At 37.0% G+C, this 22,622-nt stretch overlaps 1 pseudogene; it reads left to right on the forward strand.

Annotated features, from left to right (window-relative positions):
- Positions 1-405: 405 nt before the first annotated feature.
- LOC123386583 lies at positions 406-5,272 on the forward strand (annotated as a pseudogene).
- The last annotated feature ends 17,350 nt before the right edge of the window (positions 5,273-22,622 follow it).

The raw sequence follows: 22,622 nt of genomic DNA on the forward strand, positions 1-22,622 counted from the left end.
GTGCCATTTTCCTAAAAAATTACCATGTAGGCAAATGTATAACTTTTTATTTAGCTCCTGAAAATACTGTACATAGAAAGACATTCTTAACCATCTGGAAACTATTTTGAGGAAATTAAAGTTTAGGAGCTCAACTATATCAGTGATTCCCTCTTGCCTTTATTATTATTATTATTTCCCTGTTGCCTTGCCCTTAAATCAGGTCTTAAAACTTGTTTCCTATAAAATAGCTTCCAACAAATTTGTAAGTCAAACTCTTTGCCCTTTCTCCTCTTTGACTTTCAGACATTCTTCTGGTTTTGTTCCAAGTTACGTGTATGTATCATAGACATAAATGTTCTTTCTTTTTTCTTTTCTTTTCTTTTTTTTTTTTTTTTTTTTTTGTATTCTTAGCACATGTGGAGATGATTTAGTTTCTGAAAGAAAATTCTTTGGACACCTACTTTTTACAAAATCCAAATCCCGTGGAATCAGAGTGAGGTTTTTCTGTCTCAAAGTGTAAACCAGAAGCATAATCAAACAAAATTTTTAAAACATCAAATTAGGCCATTAGAGCAATGTTCTCTATCACTAAGATGAGAATTTAATGTTAGACAACTTACAGTCATTACTATTACTCCATGCACAACTCTACCCAGTTTGGTTATGTCACATGGAGATGTGATTATCTGTTGGACCTGTTGGCTCTCTGGTTTCAGTTCAGCCTCTGTGCTGGATTAAGTTTCCATGAAACCATGATTAACTAAAATGCTTCAGGAATGATGACTTGTGTTTCACTTAATTTTTTTGGTTAGCTGAAGTTTAACCAGAAAATGTTTGGCTTTAATCCTTGCTTAAAAACGTTCTAAAATCATTTCATTTTCTTGCACCAAAAGGATAGCACAGTGGAAGAGTCTGTCATTGGTAGTTAAAAATATTACAAGTCCCATGGGGTCATTTTCTGATTATTAGAAAATGTTCCAGATGGAGGGAGACCTGAGAGGCTGAAGTGAACATGGAAATTAGTTAAAAACTAGACCCCTGGGGTCAAATAGCTGGTTACCTCTATTTTTAAAGAATGGACAATAAACTACTATTTGTTGAGCACCTTCTATTTATTTGCCAGGCCTTAGACTCTCCACTTCAGGAGCCCAGTTATGGTGGAGGAGAAAGGAATATACTTACCAATAATGACTGCACAATGTGATAAGTGCTTAAGAAAGTATGCAGCAAGTGCTGTTGTAGCACAGAGCAGGGAACTACTGATGGCCCGAGGAAGTCAAAGACCTCATCATGGGGCAGATGACGGTCTGGGTCTTGACACATGCTTAGGAGTTAAGTGAAGAGGAGGTGGGGCATCCTTGGCCAAGGGAGCAGACTTTGAAATAGACAGAGATGTAAATGAGAAGTATCTGTCTAGGGACTGGTGTGTATGCCTGTGTGTCAGGGCAGGGAGATGAGTCTGCACAGCAGGCTGGGGGAGACTATAAAGGGCCATTTATAGAATTCAAGTGCTATTTTATAAGTAACATATAATAGTGGAGTTAAACAATCTGATTTGTGTTTTAGAAAGTTACCCTGGCAATGGTGGGAAAGAGCATTAGAAGGAGGAAGAGACTATTTTGATGAACTCGTTACTATTTCTAAAAAATCTTTTACTGTTTTACTGACCTGAATTATAGTTTGAAACATTATTTTACCTTTAAGTAGGAAAACATTTCTCCTTTCTTCTCTCATTTAGGTTCTCATAATATTCTCTCATAATATTATTCTCTCATAATATTATTATGATCTTCCCTTTGAATATTGAGAAACTGAGGCACGATGGCCATGTCACTTCCTCAAGGTTCTGAATGGAATCCATTGAGAAATTGACTCAAAGCCAGGTCTCAAAGTTTTTTCCAGCAATTGCTAGACCACACTCCCCACTATTACAGCATATTTATGATATAATTAACTTTCGGAAAGCCATATGGCTTTTGTTACAAAGACTAAAGGAATGTGCTTTTCATAACGAATGGCATATGGCCTCCAATAGCTCTTTGCTTGCATGTTTTAACAAAATGAACATGTACATAAATTAGATGCCTCAGGTCAGTTAGCAAACTGAGGTTGATTTTCTCCTGCTCTCCCTAATTACAATTGCATTTCTAACAAATATGAAGGAGTTTTTTTGGCAGCCTGTGGGTGTAAACATGCATAGTGTGGCTCAGATAATCCTTTTCTCCGATGGCATTGCCCCTTTAAAGAGTCAGCATTTGTCTCTTAGTCACGGTGGAGTGTGCAGAAATAGGCGCATTTCTGATGAAGCTGCATGCTTTTAGAAGAGTGGGAAAACTAGTTGACTTGAATGATACAGTAGGCAGAAGGAACAGCCGAATGAGAACCACTGAGCTGAAAGTTGACATTTCCCTTTCGCCATTTTAAGTGACGCAGGGTTGATAGATACATGATAGATGCTCACGTGCCGAACTAATTTAATAGCAGTTAATCGCGAGTGCTCACACTTAATCTCCCCGATATTTAGAAGCCTTTCTATTTTAAGTAACATGCCTTAAAGTTCTGCCCTCTTAGTTCACACTGTGTCTCATCCTATTGTTGATTTAGCAGGTTTTCTGGTAGAGTCTGAGAATGAGCTCCTTGCAACTTTCACATTATCGTATTACAGTATTCGCCACTGATTATTTGTACTCAAGGTCAATGACATTATCTCATTGGAATTCCCTGGACTCTGAATTCATAAGATAGTCCAAAATGCTCTTGTCTGTAATGGAAAAATACAGCACAATTACTGTAAGTCAGTCGGTTCATAAAGGATCTGCGTTTTAAATGTAGCTACTAATCCTGTTGGCAAATCGCTTACTTTTTTTTTTTTTTAGTGCTTGTGTTTATATTATAGTAATAATTCAATTTTTTGTTAATTAAGTGGAAGTATATCAGCAATAAAAGGAAATTTAAAATAAAAACATTTCTTAAGGAACTAAAGTAAATAAGTAAAAATACATTTTAATTAATGTTAAAATATTTAAACCCTTTTATTCAAAACCTTAATTTCCTAAGAGCAAAACCCACATAATTTAAGATAATTTATTCATGAAGAATAAAACAAATATGTTAAATAATAAATTGAACTTTAGGTCTGTCTTTTTCCCATCTAAAATGACTCCCTCAAATCTTGTTCATACAAAAGGAAAGAGTTTTTAACTTGTGTTCTAATTCCTCTTATATTTACTATAATATGTATTCCTTTTTTGGACAAGTTATAGCTTCTCCTTTCATAAAATAATATCTTCCATTATGTTATAATTACAAACTGTGGACTCATAGGATCAATGAATCATAGGGCTGGATAGAATGAGCCTTCAGCAATCATCCCTGCCCCCAGGACATCTCTAAACCATGAATTGAATAACAAGGTGAGTAAGAGACACCTCTAGCCAGAAATATGGCTTTAGCTAGATGAAGAAAAAAGGTAAACCGGGGAACTCTTTTCCTCTTTAGCAAAAATACTTCTTCCTTCCTTTTTTTTTTCCCAAAGTGTACTCACCCCGAGCTGATACAATTAGGCTAATAATCCCACGAAAAAACTTGTTGTGTGTGAAAGTGTGGAATCATTTAGACTTACTTCTTATTTGAGAATTGAATACTAGGATCTGTAAGACTCCAGACAGTGATGTTTGAGAATGAACGATTCTGCCCCTATCTGTTTAACCATCATTTATTGCATGACTGCAAAATATAAACAACAGTATGAGGGTACAAGATTTGTAAACAAATTATTGCTGCATAATCTATAGAAAGCTGAAAAAAAACAATTTGGAAGAGAAACATAACACAAGTCAGTTGGAGGTTGGAAGAAAATGTTCTTAACTGCCACGATTCACTCCTGTTAAGGCCACGCCCATCTTGCTTAGAGGCTCGGTAGCAGGTGGAGATAGTTGTATTAGAGAACATGCTTCCAGACACTGAGCAGTATGGCTGTCTGTGTAGAGAAGTTTAGGACCGACCAAACATGGACACAAAACAAGAGACCTGGTGTCTCTTTTGCTCAGGCCCATGGTGCTGGAAGGAGGGGCAAATGTCACAGTCTTCCTACTGCCAAGAAGCTCCGTAGCCTCCAATGCGATCAGAAGTGGCATGGTCAACAGTACAAGAAAGCCCATTTGGGCACAGCCCTGAAGGCCAACCATTTTGGAGGTGCTCCCCATGCAAAGGGAATTGTGCTGCAAGAAGTGGGGGTTGAAACCAAACACCAAATACTGCCATCAGGAAGTATGTCAGGGTCCAGCTGATCAAGAATGGCAAAAACACAATCACAGCCTTTCTACACTATGATGGTTGTTTGAATTTTATTGAGGAAAGCAATGAAGTTCTGGTTGCTAGATTTGGTCACAAAGGTCGTGCTGTCGGTGACATTCCTGGAGTTTGCTTTAAGGTTGTCAAAGTAGCCAGTGTGCCTCTTTTGGCTTTATACAAAGGCAAGAAGTAAAGACTAAGATTATAAGTTTTGATGGTGAATATATGACTGTAATAAATTACCATATGCCAAAAAAAGAGAGACCTGGCTCACTAGAATTATTTTGAATACTTGGGTTAATTTGAATTTTATAGTCTAAAAAGAGTATGATTTGCAAAGACATAAACAACTTGTTTCTCCAGATTTTCAAATCCTGTGCCAAATTACTTAAACAAACAAATAAGGTTGTAATATAGATAGGGGAAATGGCAAGACCAATCACGGCTGGCTTCAAAGGAAAATGGATCCTGTCCCTTGAAGATTTATTTTGTTCTGTTGAGTACCGTATTGGGTCTGAATGTATTAAGGTGGCCTTAGTATGAATTTTTTGAATGTTAGACATGCAGAGAGCTGAGCTCAAGTTGGGAAGAGAGAGGAAAAGAGAGGGAGAGGAGGAAAGTAGCCAAGGAAGCAGTTGTGATGCTGGATAACTACAGAGGGTGAGGGCAGTGAGGGAAAATTCCCAGGTATCGGGGTGACTGAAGAATCCTTAGGAGCAAGAATGTTTTATATGTGATGAGAATGTTTGCGTTTCTGCAGTTGTAAATGATTCCAACTCGTCAGCCTTTAGTAAAGTCTGTCATAAGTGTTTGTGCTTTGTGGGCTTCTTTTTGTTTTCAGATTGAAAATTATGGGAAAGGCCTCATTCCATGTGATGTGGGATAGGGTGAGCACAAGCAGGAAGAGCCATCACATGAACAAATTAAGCAGAAGCAGGCATTCAGAGGCAAGGAAGCCCTGAAAACATACCAACAACAGCTTCCTCCTCCCCGCCCCCCCCCCCGCCCCCAAATGTGTAGAACTTTTGGAGAGGACTTTGGTCTTCTACAACCCATGGGATGTTTGAATCAAGGAGGAAGTAGATTCCAGCTGGTATTTGGGTTACATCAATATGGCCTGAAATGATTATAATTAACTAAGGGAGGAAGTAGAGGTGAAAAAATTTGATTTCTTGGGCTTCACTTTCTATTGTAGTCTTAATTATCGGTAGCACGTGATGCTGTTGGCATTTTCTTCTACAAACGTACCAGTCTTTAGCATTTATTTTGATTTTTCAAGTCAAGTTCAAGCTAGTCAGTTATGCATCTGGTAAACCAAAAGATATTGCTGAAATCTGTGGCAACCGTTTTGAAACTATTTTGTGCATTTGCATTTATTGGAAGTGTAATTATAGGCTGTCTTGCTTTGTAGCATTCCAAATGGCGTGCAGGGGAATTTGTTTGTATGTGGAAATATTTATACGAAGTAGTGCTGTATGTGGCTTGAAGACTGGCATCTACATGTTTGAAGATGCCCACATTTTTTTGGCTTATCATCACTAGTAAATAATGGCCATGGGCCATAGTGAAAAAGTATCAATGACCCATTGCTTGAACTTCCTTTGAAAAGGGCAAATTTCTGTTTTCTCCAACAGAGATCCATGGGGGATGGGGGGGGGGGAAGTTACAGAGAGGGAGGGAGGCAAACCGTAAGAGACTTAAATACTGAGAACAAACTGAGGGTTGATGGGAGGTGGGGGAGACAGGAAAGTGGGTGATGGGCTTTGATGGGAAAATGGGTGATAGGTGATGGGCTTTGAGGAGGGCACCTGTTGGGGAGAGCACTGGGTGTTGTATGGAAACCAATCTGACAATAAATTACATTAAAAAAAATAAAAATAAATTAAAAAATAAAATAAAAGGGAAAATTTCGCAACTGTCTAAAATGAAGATGAATCTAAAGCTTAACTTGTTTATGTTAAGTTAAAGTTGTTGTTTATGTACTTCCATTATGCTACATTGTTAGAAAAATTGCACATAATTGGAAGAGAGAGAGAAAAAAAGATGGGCAAAGAAAAGCAGAGATGTTGTAAGATAATGGCATGGATAACATGCTTAATTCTTTGTTGGGGAAGTCTCTCATACCCTATTTTTAACAGATATGCCTTGCTCTGCCATATCTTGATATTCTAATAGGGTCTTAAGGGAAAATGTATTTGATGGAGCAACTCCTATAAGGTATATCTCACCATTTGAGAACCTTCCAGAAAAAACTGAAGTGTATAAGCAGAACAAGTGCCTTGACTGCTTATCTACATTTAGCCATAACTATGCTATTCTAATGGTTATGGGAAAGGATAAGGGCCAAGTTCTTGTCTGACTTTGAATCTAGTCGAGTCCTTACATGCTATGAAGCTTCAGGGCAAAGCTTAATTTTCCCAAGACTCATAGAACCTACTGTTTAGTGATACAAAATTATATTTCTGCTTAAAAAAAAACACAGTTGAACTGATTTCATAAAAATCTAAAATTGAAGCCAAATATTAGGTGATTTTAATCCAAACAAATATAACTCATAAAAACTTAAGAATTGTTGTATTAAATTTGGAAACTATATCTTTTGTTACTTTTCAAGGTGAGTCTGGGGACTGTTTAGACCACATAAAGTCACCTTGTTCCAGGCTTTGGAGACCACCTCACTGTGTTGCTTACAAAATCCTAAGTATGTTCTCAAAAATCTGTTCTCATCTCATGTTATCCAACCTTTATTATTAGAAGGGTGCGTGCGTGCGTGTGTGTGTGTGTGTAGAAAACTATTTTATACTTCCCCTTATTGAACTTCATCTTCCTAAATTGGACCTCTTTCCTGTAAGCATTTGGGGGCATCCTCATTTCTTCCAACTTATTATTTAATTCTTCCCAGACTGTTGACATTCACAAAATAGCAAGAATACCATGTACAAATGTAATCATTGATGAAATGGTGATGTGGGTAGGATAAGTAAATCCTATAGCATGGCACTGGTGCCCTCCCTCTAGGGCAATATGGGTTGGTTAATCATCACTCTATGGGCACAGTTGTTCAGCCAGTTTAAAAATTATTTATTCAAGAAATATTTATTGAGTGCTCCCTGTGAGCCAGGTTTTATGCTCGGTGTTGGAAACGATGAATGATACTGTTCCTGACCTTCAAGCACCTCAACAGCACAAAAGGCACGGGAATGAAGAGTTGGTATGAAGTGGGATAGTGTCAGAGGTATACATTAGGTATACATAAGAGACTAAGACCCTGCCTAGTATTGTCTGAAAGAATAAACTAAAGAGTAAATTGTGGCCACTGTGGAAAACAGTATGGAGGTTCCTTGAACAATTAAAAATAGAAATACCATGTGATCCAATAATCCAACTACTAAGTATTTACCCAAAGAAAATGAAAATACTAACTTGAAAAGATATATGCACCTCTGTGTTTATTGCAGTATTATTTACAATAGTCAAGATATGGAAGTAACCTAAGGGTTCACTGACAGATGAATGAATAAAGAAGTTGTGATACACACACACACACACACTAAAATGAAATATTATACAATGGAATAATATATATTATTGCAATGAAATATATATGAAGTGTATATATATAAACAGTGATGTCAATCAAACATCACTGTTTATATATATACACTTCATATATATATCATTGCAATAATATATTTTATATTTATGTATATATATAGGAATATTACACTGCCATAAAGAAGGATGGGGTCTTGCCATTTGTGACAGCATGGATGGATCTAAGGGGTATTATACTAAGTGAAATAAGTCAGAATGAGAAGGACAGATACCATATGATTTCACTCATATGTGGAATATAAAAAACAAAACAAATGAATAAACAAACAAAAACAGAATTAGACTTATAAATATAGAGAAAAAACTGATGGTTGCTAGAGGGAAGGGGGAGGATGGGTGAAATGGTTGAAGGGGAGTGGGAGATACAGCCTTCTAGGTATGGAGTGAATAAATCATGGGAATAAAAGGTACAGCATAGAGAAATTAGTCAGTGGTATTGCGATAGTGTTGTATGGTGACAGATGGTAGCTACACTCGTGGTGGGCTCAACATAACGTATAGAAATGTTGTATCACTATGTTGTACATCTGAATGTAACATTGTGTATCAACTATATACCACAAGAAATTAAAAAAAGAATAAACTGGGGAGAGTAAGAACTTTCTGTATTTGTTCAAAATGTATTCCATTTATTGTATAAATTTTAGAAATACTTAATCACATTACCAAGGAAATCCTATCAGAATGTTGACTGTAATTGCATTGAACCTTTAATTTTATAAATTCAATATTCTTACCTAGAACTATGATACAGCTCTCACTTAATTCCCATGTATTTTAAAATGATGAGTTTTAGGTATATTGTTTTTTGTTGGTCCTGAGAATAGAACTTTTTTCATACTTTATAAATGCTTTTTTTGTGTGTTTCCAAGAAATCTGTGGGTCTTGACTACTTTATACCCGTTTTTCAGTTGGATTCTATCAAGACTGATTTCTAAATCAAAGTCTTTAAGTGCGGATAATGATAATTTAATCCTTTTTAAAGAATGTCCTAGTTGTGTATTTCATCACACTCCAGATCTTTTAAAATATTGTAATATAAACACTTGCCATTAGTCACATTCGCTTGCATTTCAAACACCTACGTATGGTCCAGCTTCCCAGGATACTTAAGCAGACTTAAATTTCAGCAGGAAGTAGAGATAGGCAGTTTTGTACCTCACATCCCATGGAAATGCAGCTTTCTTCTTTTCCAAGATGTGCTTACTGCTTAGTGATATCACAGATGTTATTGACATTTTACTTTTTTTTTAAATATAAGACACATAATTGGAAAATTTAAAAATTATTGAAACTAAGAATAGATATAAGAGTGAGAAAATATGGAGTGTAAAAATATGGAGAAACTCTTTCATGAGACCAGTTTATGATGGAGGTGATGTAATTCACAAATGCTTCATCAGGGATACATATGGATGTTAGCAGAGTTATGTAATCTTGATCAACAGACATGACACGTGGTTCTGTCCTTTCATACGTTCTTTTCCATCTATGCCCCTATTTCCTGAAATAGGACTCACTGTAATGGCAGTAGCAGGCATCCTTATTTTAGTTTTTCAAACATGGAGGGATATGTACATATTTACATTTTAGAAAGGTCACACTGATGGCATGGTGAAGGATGAATAGAGCTAGACAGAACTGACAAGAGTCTGTCTGGTTAGGGACTGAAGTAATATTGTAAAATAAGAAGTAGAGCAGATCTCTGAGGTGTGAGGAGGTAGAATCAGTGTTTCTGACTGGGTGACTACGAGGCCTGTGATACTAATATTGGGACCAGAAGAAGAGAAGCAGGTATGGGAGAGGAGATAGTGGGTTCAGCTGTGCACCCTTTGGGTTTGAGATGCCTGTGTGATACCAAGTAGCGATGGTAGCAAACTGAAACTTTGTAACCATTAAACAGTACACCCCCCCCCCCCCGCATTTTCCCTTACCCCGAACCCCTGGAAACCACCATTTTATTTTCTGTCTCCATGAATTTGACTACTCTAAGCACCTCATATAAGTGAATCATACAATATTTGGCACTTTCTGTCTGGCTTATCGCAATAGGCATAATGTCTTCAGGGCTTATCCATGCTCTAGCATATTAAAGAATTCCCTTCCTTTTAAAGGTTGAATAATATTCTGTTGTATGTATTTGCCACATTTGGTTATCCATTCATCTGTCAGTGGCTACTTGGATTGCTTCCACCTTTTGGCTATTGTGAATAATGCTACTGTAAACATTGGTGTACAAATATCTGTTCTGGATCTTTGCTTTCAATTCTTCTGGGTCTATACCCAGAAGCAGAAGTGTTGGATTATATAACAATTCTATGTTTAATTTCTTGAGGAACTGCCATGCTGTTTTCCACAAGAACTGTACCATTTTACTTTCCGCCAGCAATGCGTAAGTATTCCAATTTCTTCACATTCTCAGTGACACTTGTTATTTTCTGTTATTTATTTATTTGTTTATTTATTTATTTATTTATTTATTTAATAGCCATCCTAAGGGGTGTGAAGTGGTACCTCATTATGATTTTGATTTGCATTTGCCTAATGATTAGTGATGTTGAGCATCTTGCCATGTGTCTGTTGGCCACTTGTATATCTTCTTTGGAGAAATGTCTATCTGAGTCCTTTGCCCATTTTTAAAACATGGTTATTTATTTTGAGAGAGAGAGAGAGCGAGAGAGAGAGAGAGCGCGCGCACATGGGAGGGGGCAGAGAGAGAGAATCCCAAGCGGGTTCCACGCTACCAGCACAGAGTCTGATGTGGGGGCTTGATCCCATGGACCATGAGATCACGACCTAAGCTGAAATTGAGTGTGATGACTGAGTCACCCAGGTACCCCTGCCCATTTTTTAATAAGGTTGTTTTTGTTGTTGTTGTTGTTGTTGTTACTGAATAGTAAAGAAGATTTACAGTCCCTAAGGAGAGGGATCAAATTCTGGTCATTCACAGAATTTTGATTTCCATTATTTGCAACAAACAACCTTATTCCTTTAGAAAACAGCATATGAAAAGTTGAATTAAAATATGATTAAGTGGAACTCATTTTAGGTACATTTGGCAAAGATCTAATATTTCTAGCTATCTTTGCCTAGCCAGATGCTTGAGATAATTTTTCCACAAAATGAATCAATGCGTATATCTGTTTTGTCCACATTCATAACTATTTCTGAACTCACTCAGAAGTTCTAAGAACTACTGCAGACTCTCGTCTTGTCTACAAAAATACCAGGTAAATATATACAAATGACAGTGTTTTTCCATTTTCAGGATATATTTGGCATTAAATTCAAGACAAAAGAAGACACAGACTTTAGCTTGTGGTTTGAGTCCCCCAACCCTCACGAAGGTGTTTGTTGCCATTGCTCTATGCACATCTGAATCTGTTTATAATTTGAGAATAGAGGTGAGAAAGAATGTTGTTTTTCTATTTTGTGACATTTTTGTGGTGGTGTAGATATTTTTATTAAATCCAGCCATGAAATTTCCTTTTTCTGAAGAGATAACACATGAAGTATTTTAAGAGTAAACTATTTAACTACGCTTATATGCGCTAAATAAATCTGCACTCAATTGTTTGTAATTGGTTTAGCTGGCTGATTTGTGGGCAATAAATTTTAATAGATTTCTATGATATTCAGCTATTTCTACATCAACAAAAGGAACCATATTATTTTAAGATGCCCCAGAGTATAAAGTAGTGTTTATAGAGGCACTCAGTAAAATGCTGCTTTGTAAATGTCCTAAAATCATTTTCATATGTTATCATTTATTTATTCCCAAGCAGATTGTAAGCAACTCAAAGGAGCTGTTTTTAATCCCATTTTATTGCATAATATAATGGTCTTTGTACAGTGATAGCTAAATAAATGTTGCTGACTGATTGATCTGGCACTAACTGAAACTCTTTTATTGGCTATTCAAAAGTTGTTTTAAATTTGGGGTGGAAGGAAAAGAGACTTTGAAATGTATAGTATTTCTGTTAGATAACTAATGCTTTAATGCTTTCTGAGGATTTCAAATATAATGGGTGAGTAGACCCATGGGTTCTATGTTGTAAGCATTCCGAATTGCTCTTTGGCCATATCCTATCCAGTTTTATTTACCATAACATTAATGAAATCAACATTCATCAGCCTGTGGCAGACAATTCTATTTTTAAAATTCACTTGCTCTTCTTATGCTATACTCTGAGTTTTTCTTAGTGGTATCTGCAGTTTTGTCCCTGCCACGGCACTTGGTTAGAGCTGGGAAAATCTTCAGTCTAATAAGGTTGGGAGATCACTTTTCTCACCTCTTATAACTTGGAGAGAACCAGCTGTTTCTGTACCAACAAAGTGAGATATGTATTTTTAATTCTCTGGAAACTACACTTTCCAATATGGTAGCCACATGTTACAGCTTAGTACTCAAAATGTGGCTAATCCAAATTGAGATATGCTATAAGTGTAACATACACAATGGATTTCAAAGACAGCGCCGAAAGGGAAAACATCTTCATTTTTAAGATACTTATTCCAGGTTGAAATGACATTATTTTGCATATATTGGGTTAAATAAAATATATTATTAATCTCTCACTTCTTTCCCCTTTGTTTTAATGTAGCTGTTAGAAAATTTAAAGTTATGTATGTGGCTCAGATTAAATTTCTGTTGGACAGGACTGCTCTAAAGCAGGATTTCTCAACTCCACCGGTGTTGATATGGGTCAAGTAACTTTGTTGTAAGGAGCTGTTCTTTGCATTGTAGGATGTTTAGCAGCATGTCTGGCCTCTACTCACTAAATGCCAGTAAACTCCTCCCTCTTCAGCTATGACAACCAAAAGCGTTTCCAGACATTTTTCCAAATATCCCCTGGGGGGCAAGGTCGACACAGGTTGAGAACCATCCTTGAGCGTGTAAAATAGCGATTGTAGTGGCATTCCCTAGAATGTTGCTTTGTACACGTTCTAAGATTCTTTAGTAGGTTTAAAGATTATTTTATCCAGTACATCACACACAATTTATGGGACCTATTTTTAACCTCACTTTGATGCATAATATATAGTGTTCTGTGCACAGGGGGAAGTCAATAATTGATCTTGATTTTTTCAACTTTTTCAGTCCTAATTTTCACCACCCCCAACTTTTCTAGGCAGTTAGTTCACAAAGTAGAAGGGGCTGTTGGTCATACATTAGTCCTTTCAAATCTTGGCATTTAGTGACTGCTGTCAACAGTGCTGTTTTCAGATCCATGAGCAGAGTGCTATGAGTCAATTAATCAGACCAGACTTATCGCAGGGACAAAGCCCGCATCACCATCGGTATACGAACTGTCTGGGGAAGCGTTGAAGACCAGCCGGGACCCCTGAAAGAGCCCAAAGATACTATAATAGAAGCTCGCTAATTTTAGAAGAAATGATATTCATTTTGGTCACAGCTGTTGGCATTCCAAGTGGTTCTTGTTCTGTCTGTTGAAATGAGGAGGCTGTGTTAGAGGTTTGGTTCAGTCTGAGGATTTGGTGACATCATTTAGAGAATCATTTAGGCTGTCAGTGAATATGTTTTGTGTATAGTGAATAACTATTTAAAACTGGTTTATGAGGAAAGGGATGGGATTCCAAAAGCTCACTGGGGGTTGGTTCTAGAAAAAAGTGCCTCATTTATGAGAGGATTTTCTTAAATTGAAGTGGGGACATTGTTTTGCTGAAGAACATCCAATGTCACTGGCCACTTGTATATAGAAATCTGGGGGCCACGGCAAGATTTGTTGGCCACATAGCTTTATCTCTGACTCTTTCCTTTCTTCCTCATGTTTCAAGCATTTGAGTGACCTCCTACCAATTTATATGGTCACGGTGATGGCATTGTCTTTTGAATACCGTGGTTGTGATATATTTGTAACTTAAGAAAGCCCCTCCATCCAGTGCCACAAACTTTGTAAATCTCACATGGCTTTTTGCAGGGGGCCCTAGCAATTCTGTCTCACATTGGTTAGTGGGTCAGTTTCTGGCTCATATTGTGGCTTATTTCCTGATATGCTGAGAAGCCACTCTGAATGTGATCATGGCCTATTTATCACAGTCAAATCTATGGGTAACTCTGGTTGAACTCAGTTAAATTTAGCCCATATTTTACAAAAGAGAAATTTTCAGGGTGCCTAGATGGCTCAGTCGGTTACACGTCTGACTTTTGGTTTTGGCTCAGGTCATAATCTCATGGTCGAGCCTCACATCGGGGCTGTGCTGACAGCACAGAGCCTGCTTGGGATTTTCTCCCTCTCCCTCTCTCTCTGCCCCCCTCCCCCCACTGTTTGTTCTCTCTCTCAAAATAAATAAGTAAATTAAAAAAATTTTTTTTAAAAAAGAGAAATTTTCTATTCCCTGAAAGGCTAGATTCCTTGGCTCCTTGATCTTTCTTCTAAACTATGTGCTAATTTCCTTAAGGCCAATATTTATTACCAGGGTTTTAAGCATAGCTAATTCACTATTGACCCCTGACGTATATACTTTGTTACCGAGTGGAGAAAAGTGTTCAGGAAAAACTCTACCCAGAAGACAGCCTTTTTCACTTAGAATTTAAAAGTTGGAGAGCTTCAAATCAGGCTGCACGTAACAGTTAGTTGTTCTTTTGATTATGACCTTAAATTATTAGTGTACTTATTTCTGCCAATAGACCCAGAGTGCAGTAAGTGAAGGAACCATGTCTTCGCTCAAAAATGTTTGCAGTAAGCACTTTAATGTATCAGAAGGCAGTAAGTTTTTCACCGTATTGGAAAAGCAAGGAAGCCAGATACAACATGGCTTCACATGATTTCACTTTCTGGACTTGTTGACGATAAACCATGTTGCTATCACCCAGACCTGGCTTTTAACAAATATGAAACACAAAAGAGCAAGCCGTGTCCACTTGCCCTGCTAGAAGTAATCTAATTAGGGTACTTGAATTTACCTCCTGACTTGGTAGGTCTTCTTCTTTTTTAAAAATAAATCTTGAAATGATGTTTTTAACTTTAGAACAATAAAAAAATCCCACTCATCCCCTGTCCCCTCACCCCAAAACACTGTCATTATTGCTTTTTGAGCTACATGAGGAAAAGACTAATTTAGAAATCATCATTGGAAAACAGTGAGACTGGGAAATTTAATCAAGTAAATTTAGTGTCAGGCATTCTGCAAATGGGCTATGGTCTAAACTTGGACATAAATCAAACGCATTTGGAAGTCACTTATACTTGGCTGCATAAAATACAATTTTGTGTAATTTGAATACTTTGGCCAATATTAATCTGTAACTGGCAATACGATTTTTTAAATAGTAGGGTTTCATCAAAGTCTCAGGGGCCACAAAGTGCTATTTTACTCTGAATTTTAGTGAATTATAGAGTATCCTTTTTTGAGCAAGCAAATAAGCAATAATAGAAATAACCCACCCTATCTGGACCACCCTATTTTGTTTCTACCATTTTACTCAGTCCTCAAATTCCAGAAAGTTGTTTATTAAAAACTTTGCTTGCTCAAAGAGAGATTTATCAAATGTGCCTGCTAAGTACAAGTACATTCAAGTTTTTTGTTTTTTTTGTTTTGTTTTGTTTTGTTTTTTGAGAGAGAGAGAGAGAGAGAGGGCGGGGGGTGGGGGAAGAGAGCACAAGCTGGGCAGAGGGAGAGTGAGAGAGAGAATCTTAAGCAGTTCCACACCCAGTGGAGAGCCCAGTGTGGGGCTCAAACTCAATACCATGAGATCATGACCTGAGTTGAAGTCAAGTGTCAGATGCTTAACCGACTGAGCTACCCAGGCACCCCATTCAAGTTTTTTGAACTCTGATTACCTGAGCTACTTGTTTTGTCTCAAATCCTGTTTTGCATTGTTTTGCTTTATGTTGCAATGAGCCACTTCATAGGTGTATGTTTTATTTTCATTCCACCTCCATGGCTAACCAAGATTATAAAGCACCTGAAGATCAATGCCCAGTAGCTTTGATATAGTTTGTATTCCCTGTGGCACTGAGGAGATCATTGTAAGCACATAGCAGACCGAATAATATTGAATCGCCAATATTAATTTCGTAAAGAAAGGGCTTTTCATTGGTTTTGTTCCTTATTATATCTTTGATGCTTATAACGGTCCCTGACATAGTATAAGTCGCCAGCAAATAGTTTTTGAATGAATGAATGAATTGACCCCAGTGATAATTTATACCAATTAGGTCTTTCTTAAAAATGCAGAGGATAGTTCATACTGGCACTATTGACAAGTGTTACTAGAGTTTTGAGTATTATTCACTGCTTTTTCTCACACTGTTTTAGTGGACTTTTTAGATCAATACTATATAAATTACTTGATAGATACCCCCCCCCACCTCCGCATTTTAATTTTGCATTAGTCTGAACCTGGCCTTAGAATCTTCATTCCAAAGAAATTTGCAATCAAAGAAAACAAGGAAACATCCCCCTGCCCCTAGGACCGTGAGCACTCTCTCAGGCAGAGCTGGAGAAAGGACAACAGGCATCAGCTCAAAGTAAAAGTAATCCCATTTTTCTTGATGTGAGAGTGGGAGATAATTCCCTCTTTAAGCTCCGTTGGGTAAAAGAAAGCTGGTTTAACTTTTTTCCTTATCTGTTGTTTATCTATGTATCTACCTACCTACCTACCTACCTACCTACCTACCTACCTACCATCTATCATCTATCAAGAGAGGGCCAAGGATTGCACTTGCTCACTGTTTGCAGGGACAGCTGTTCAAACCACCTAATATGTATTCAACTTTGTGCATGTCACTCATTATATAATCATAGCAAAATTTATTAAATTCTTACTAAGTATGCTAGCCATTTTGACTTACATGGAAAAAAAAATCTCATGCAACCCTTAAAACAATTCCTGAAGTTGATACTATTTTTTATCACCTCTATTTTGAAGGTAAGGGAACTGAGGCTCCGAGCAGTCAAAGTACAAGGTTCAGAGGCTAATAACACATGAGCATCCTCTCTCCGCCCGCAAAAGCAGCTCCTTACCCTTCGCGGCTTCTCGCTCCCCAAATTCACCTCTCCACGCCTTGTGCCTGCTGAATTCTGCTGAATTCAGGTTGTGCAGATTGTTGTGTTAATCCTCCAATCAGTTTTCTAGGTGTGTAGGATGGTTTAGTCTTTGTCTGGCTGTATTTCATTGATGAGAGACACACAAAAAACTTCCATGCTGTTCTGCCATCTTGGCTCCTCTCTAATAACACATGACCAAAGTGAGATTTCAAACTGGGAGATATGATTCCAGAGTGTGGACTTTTAATACTAGGATAAAATGCCTTAGTGGCACTTATATTATTGTTTTTGCTTTTCTTACTTGATTGTGAGATTCTTTAGGGCATGAAAGGAATCTTGTTCATCTTTGTATTCCTCGCAATACCTTTTGCGTACCAACACCTTGAACATAGTGGATGCCTAGGAAATGTATGAGATGGAAGACAGTGCTTTTAGAGTTGAAACATGGAGACCTATGTGCCGTAGCAATTAACAAATGACCCTGTGTTTTCTCTGAATCTCACTGACTTGGATGCATTTACACATATATTTTTAATTTTTAGCAAATTAAAAAAATATAGAAGTAAGAAGAAAGCTCAAAAATACTATGACTCACTTTTGAGTCATCTTAATTTACCACTTACTTTTTATCTTCTTTTCTTCATAGCAGGTAGTGTGAAAACCAGCTTGGGAATACTGGTAGTTAAGAATGTGGGATTTGTTTGCTTTTGCCTTGGAAAATAGAATCTGCTGCACGTGATTGAGTGAGCTTTGACCTGGGGGTACTCAAAGAGAAGGTAAATTGTGGCTGTTGTTACAGAGGTGGTGAAAATATTCTATGAAAACATTTGGATGAGTTGGACTCAAGAATATTTTTTCCTTCGCTTTGGAGTCAGACAGATGGGAACTGGCCAAGAAGGTTTGTGTAAAGTGGCCTTCTCTAATCTGGGTGTCTGCCAGTGAGGTCCTGGGGCAGTTAAGTTTTTATATTGATTTCAGATTTCCCATATCTTGTATCATAGTTACATTATATGGCTATGAGCATCGGTAGCAGCATCTCTGCAAGATGATAATGGTCATCATTGTCTGAGGAGCCACTAATGTGATTGGTTATAGTCCAAGAGGTTGACTAAGCCGTGTTCACCGGAAGGCTTACTGCATTAAAAGGCAATGCATATTTATGCATATACTCTTCTATTCTGACCCTGCTATTATATCCTTGGGTGAGGGAGTGAAGCCAAGGTCTTTTGTAAAGATTCAACCTCTTTCTCCATCTGAATTTGCTGGTTCTCAGATTGTCATTTGTGATAGGAAATAGGATATCCTGTTCAGGCCTGCTAAGGTAGTCCCCCAAATCTAAGACTGGAAGCTATTTCTTGGTATTTAAGGTCTTTGATCAACTCTTAGTAGCATGGAGCTCATTGAGTATAATGCTTCCTCATTAGTGTGCAGGGAAGAAGGATGTTTGGTAGAACAGGATTTGGATATTTTTGGATTTCTGGTTATCATACTATCTAAACTGTATCAGTTTTATCTTCTATAAATATTGTCAAAGTTTATGAAATTATTTTGGATGCTTCAGGGTTAATAAAATATAGATAATTTCTATCTTAACGCATATTGATAAAGAATAGTGGGAGTAACGTAATTACATGATGGTGGTTTGGCAAGTACAGACTCAAAATAAGTAGGTTTTTGGTGGATGGGTTTATATTAACAGGATTAATTTGTTGTATAGGCCAAGGTTATTGTTCTTTCATTCCTGAAGTTCTCCCTAGTGGAAATAGATAGAGAAGTTCCCCGTATAAGATGCATTTTAGATCAGAATTCTGCGTTGATTATGGAATGTTGGTGAGGTAGAAAGAGAACAGGTCTGAGGGTCAAGAAACCTGGGTTTCTCTCATCAACTCATTTTTTTTTTGGATTGGGACAAGGGACAACGTTTTTGTGTCCCCATCTGCAAAGTAGAATAACTGACTGGTTTCTATGTTGCTTTTCCCCTTCCAGTGCTCTGTGCTTGATGTGTCCCTGTTTGAAGGCAAGCCCATCTTAGACTGAAATGCATTTGCTGGAGAAAAGATTGGATTTCAGAAGTGGAAAATTTGTATTGCTCCTAATATTCCCTTGTCCCTCCTTCTTTCTCCCTTTTGGTGAAATGTGGATGGCATAGTAAGGAAACTGTGATTCAATAGATTAATGTCCTTAGCTTTGTGGAAATCATTTCTCTTCTTCTTCTTCCCCTGGCCAGCTAAAGGTCAGTGCCATTAGCTTGTTTATCACACTCTCCTTTTCCATTCCTCAGCCTCTCCCTTAATTAAGATCTCAGTGATAGGCTAGTTGATTGTCAAAAAGTTCCAGAAATGGCTTGGTGTTAGTTGTAACACCTTACATGGGTGACAGTGGGAGCTCCAGGGGTCTATTATGAGGGTCAACCAGCCACGATGGACAGAATGTATTCCTGGAATGAGGCCCAATGCAACATGGACAAAAAAATGTTAAGTGTATGTTCCATTTGAGGCATAGGACTCTCTCCAGAAATAAATGCATGTGGCTGGCATGTGCTTCTGAGGTTTGTGGGAGCACCAAGGTGGAAATGCTGGACACTTAAAGAGTCAGAGCCCATATATACTGACTCCTTCGTTTCTCACTCTGTGAGTAAAAATAGCCTTAAGACCTGGTGATGATCTCAGTCAGTCCTTGCTTGTCCTTCTCTTCTTCTATGAGCTATTGTTTATTCTGTAGAATTTTTACGAAGTCTCTTATAAGCAGGGTACCTAATGAAGTTTTATTTTAAAACTACCACACAAACTTTACAGGAATTTGTCTCCACATTTAAATCTGGTCCAAGATAGACTCCCCCTCCACCTATTTATATTAGTTAGAGAAGAGTACTCCTGTGTACTTTTTGGCAATGCAATGTGCAAGTACAGTTAACACCTCCAATTTTGGTCAAGCTGGATCTTCTGATATATTTCTCAATTAGAAACAAGCTAACAGGGGCGCCTGGGTGGCTTATTCAGTTGAGCGTCCAACTCTTGATTTCTGCTCAGGTCATGATCCCAGGTTTCATGAGTTTGAGCCCTGAATCAGGCTTTGCTTGGGATTCTCTCTCTCTCTCTCTCTCTCTCTCTCTCTCTCTCTCTCTCTCTCCCCCCCCCCTTTCTGTCTCTTCTCCGCTCACACTCATGCTCTCTCTCAAAATAAATACGTAAAAACTTCAAAAGAAACAAACTAAGAAATCAAAACACACAGATTTTTTGTTTCCTCATGAGGAGTGAGTGTTGAAATGAGAGGTTTTTTGTTTTGTTTTGTTTTTTCTTTTCAGAACCTTACAGGATAAATAGACTGTTCCATCTCCATTAGATTTTAAATCCCATGGAGGAATCATTCATGCTTTCCTGTTTGTTGAGTGGGTTGTCCATGGTCACATGATGACTCCAGTTCAAGGATGATGTTCCATGTGGTGCTACCACTTCCTTCAACAGTCACAGGCACATCTGGCTTTAGCCTAAGGCACACAAATCTTCTGGAGGTTTGAGGAAACAGCAAGACCACAGCTGAAAGCACATAAAAGTGAGAAAGCTCTTGAGATTCTCTAGATAGCCAAATATTTACCGTGTGTCTTTCTGAATACGGTGTTGGGCTTGTTGCAAAGTAAACACCTCAAGGCCAGGCTTGCATCAACCTGAAAGAGTGGAACATTTTCCTAGTGATTCAGTTCTTTTCAACAAGGATTTATTGAGCTACCCAACACTGTTTGCAATGGAAAATACAAAAGAAGTCCAGCAATTGAGGGCATGATCACAGCTCTTGAGCAAATTTTGATCTGCCTGAGAAAACAAAATTTAACGATAAAAAGTATAATGCAGTATTTAATTGATTTTGAAGGGCAGATACCTTCCAACTTCCTAACATTTTTCACGCCATGGTGCACACAGAAAAAAAAATACTTAAATAGTATATGGATAAATTTGGAAGTAATTGAGGGTTACATATATGGGATTTGAGTGAAAAAAAAACAAAAACAAAAACATTTTTATACTGTGCAATTGTGGTAAGAAAAATGTAATGCAAAAATATTAGAGGATATATCAGATATTGAATTTGTGGAAACTTTCCAAAAAATTTTTTTTCAAATATTTTAAGGAGACTTGAAATTGCTTTTATGAACATAATCATTTTTTTTAACATTTATGTTTGAAATGGCTACATATAATTCCTGATCAAGACATTCTAATGATGGTAACTTCAGAGTTTTGAGAACCACCATTAGTGAGAAAATTGGTTCAAACACATATGTGAAACAAAGTTTAAAACAAATTTTAACACAATTGAAAAGTTGATATTAGCTGAAATTATATTTAAAGACTGTAACAGCTCTTCCTTTGCTTTTACTGACAAATGAAGTTAATTTTCCAGGTTTTTCAAACAATAATGAAACATTAATTTGTAGAATTCTTGTGAAGTTTTTTATCGAGATGAAATTCATAGAACACATGATTAGCCATGTTATTTTATTTTAGTTTAGTTTTTAATGTTTACTTATTTTTGAGAGAGAAACATGGAGTGTGAATTGGGGAGGGGCAGAGAGAGAACTGAAACATTATACCTATTGAACAGCAATTCTTCATTTTCCCCTTCCTCGTTCTACTTTTTGTTTCAATGAATTTGACTATTTTAGATACTTCATATAAATGAAATTATGCAGTATTTGTCTTTCTGTGACTGTTTTTTTTCAGTTAGCATAATGTCTTCAAGATTCATTCATGTTGTCACATATGGCAGAACTTCCTTTTTTTTTTTAAGGCTGAATGATATTCCATTGTGTGACTATATCACATTTTAAAAATCTTTTCATCTATTGTTGGATACTTAGGTTGTTTCCACATGTTGGCTATTGTGAATAATACAGCAATAAACATGGGAGTGCATGTATCTCATTGAGATCCTGATTTTAGTTCTTTGGAAAAATACTCAAAAGTGGGATTGCTGGATCATATGTATGGTAATTATATTTTAATTTTTTATACTGCTTCTCATAGTGGCTGCACTATTTTGCATTCTCACCATCAGAATAGAAGAGTTCCATTTTTTCCATATCTTTGCCAACACTTATCTTATGGTTTTTTGATAATAGATGACCTAAAAGGTGTGAGATGGTATCTTGTGATTTTGATTTGTATTTCCTTGATAATTAGGAATGTTGAGAATCTTTTCATATACCTGTTAAAAGTCTATTCAAGTCCTTTGCTCATTTTAAACCAGGTTATTTGGTTTTTTGCTATTGAGTTGTAGGGGTTCCTTCCTTTTATATTTGAATATTAACCCCTTATCAGATATATAATTTGTATTTTCTTCCATTCCAAGGTTGCCTTTCACTCTGTTAATTTTTTTTTTCTCTGTAGAGGCTTTTAAATTTAATGTAATCCCACTTGTCTATTTTTGCTTTTGTTACCTGTGCTTTTGGTATCATATTCAAGAAATCATTACAAGACCAATATCATGAAACTTACCCCTATATTTTCTTCTAGGAGGTTTACAGTTTCTGGCCTTACATTTAAGTCTTTTTTGGGTTGACTTTTGTGTATGGTGCAAGATTGAGGGTCTCAATTTCATTCTTTTATGTGGATATTGTTTTCCCAGAATCATATGTTGAAGAGATTATTCTTTGTCCACTGAGTATTCCTGGCACCCTGTTGAAGATCAGTTGTCCATATTTGCATGGATTTATTTCTGGG

This window comes from Felis catus, chromosome B4, assembly GCF_018350175.1.
Source record: "Felis catus isolate Fca126 chromosome B4, F.catus_Fca126_mat1.0, whole genome shotgun sequence".
NCBI lineage: Eukaryota > Metazoa > Chordata > Mammalia > Carnivora > Felidae > Felis > Felis catus.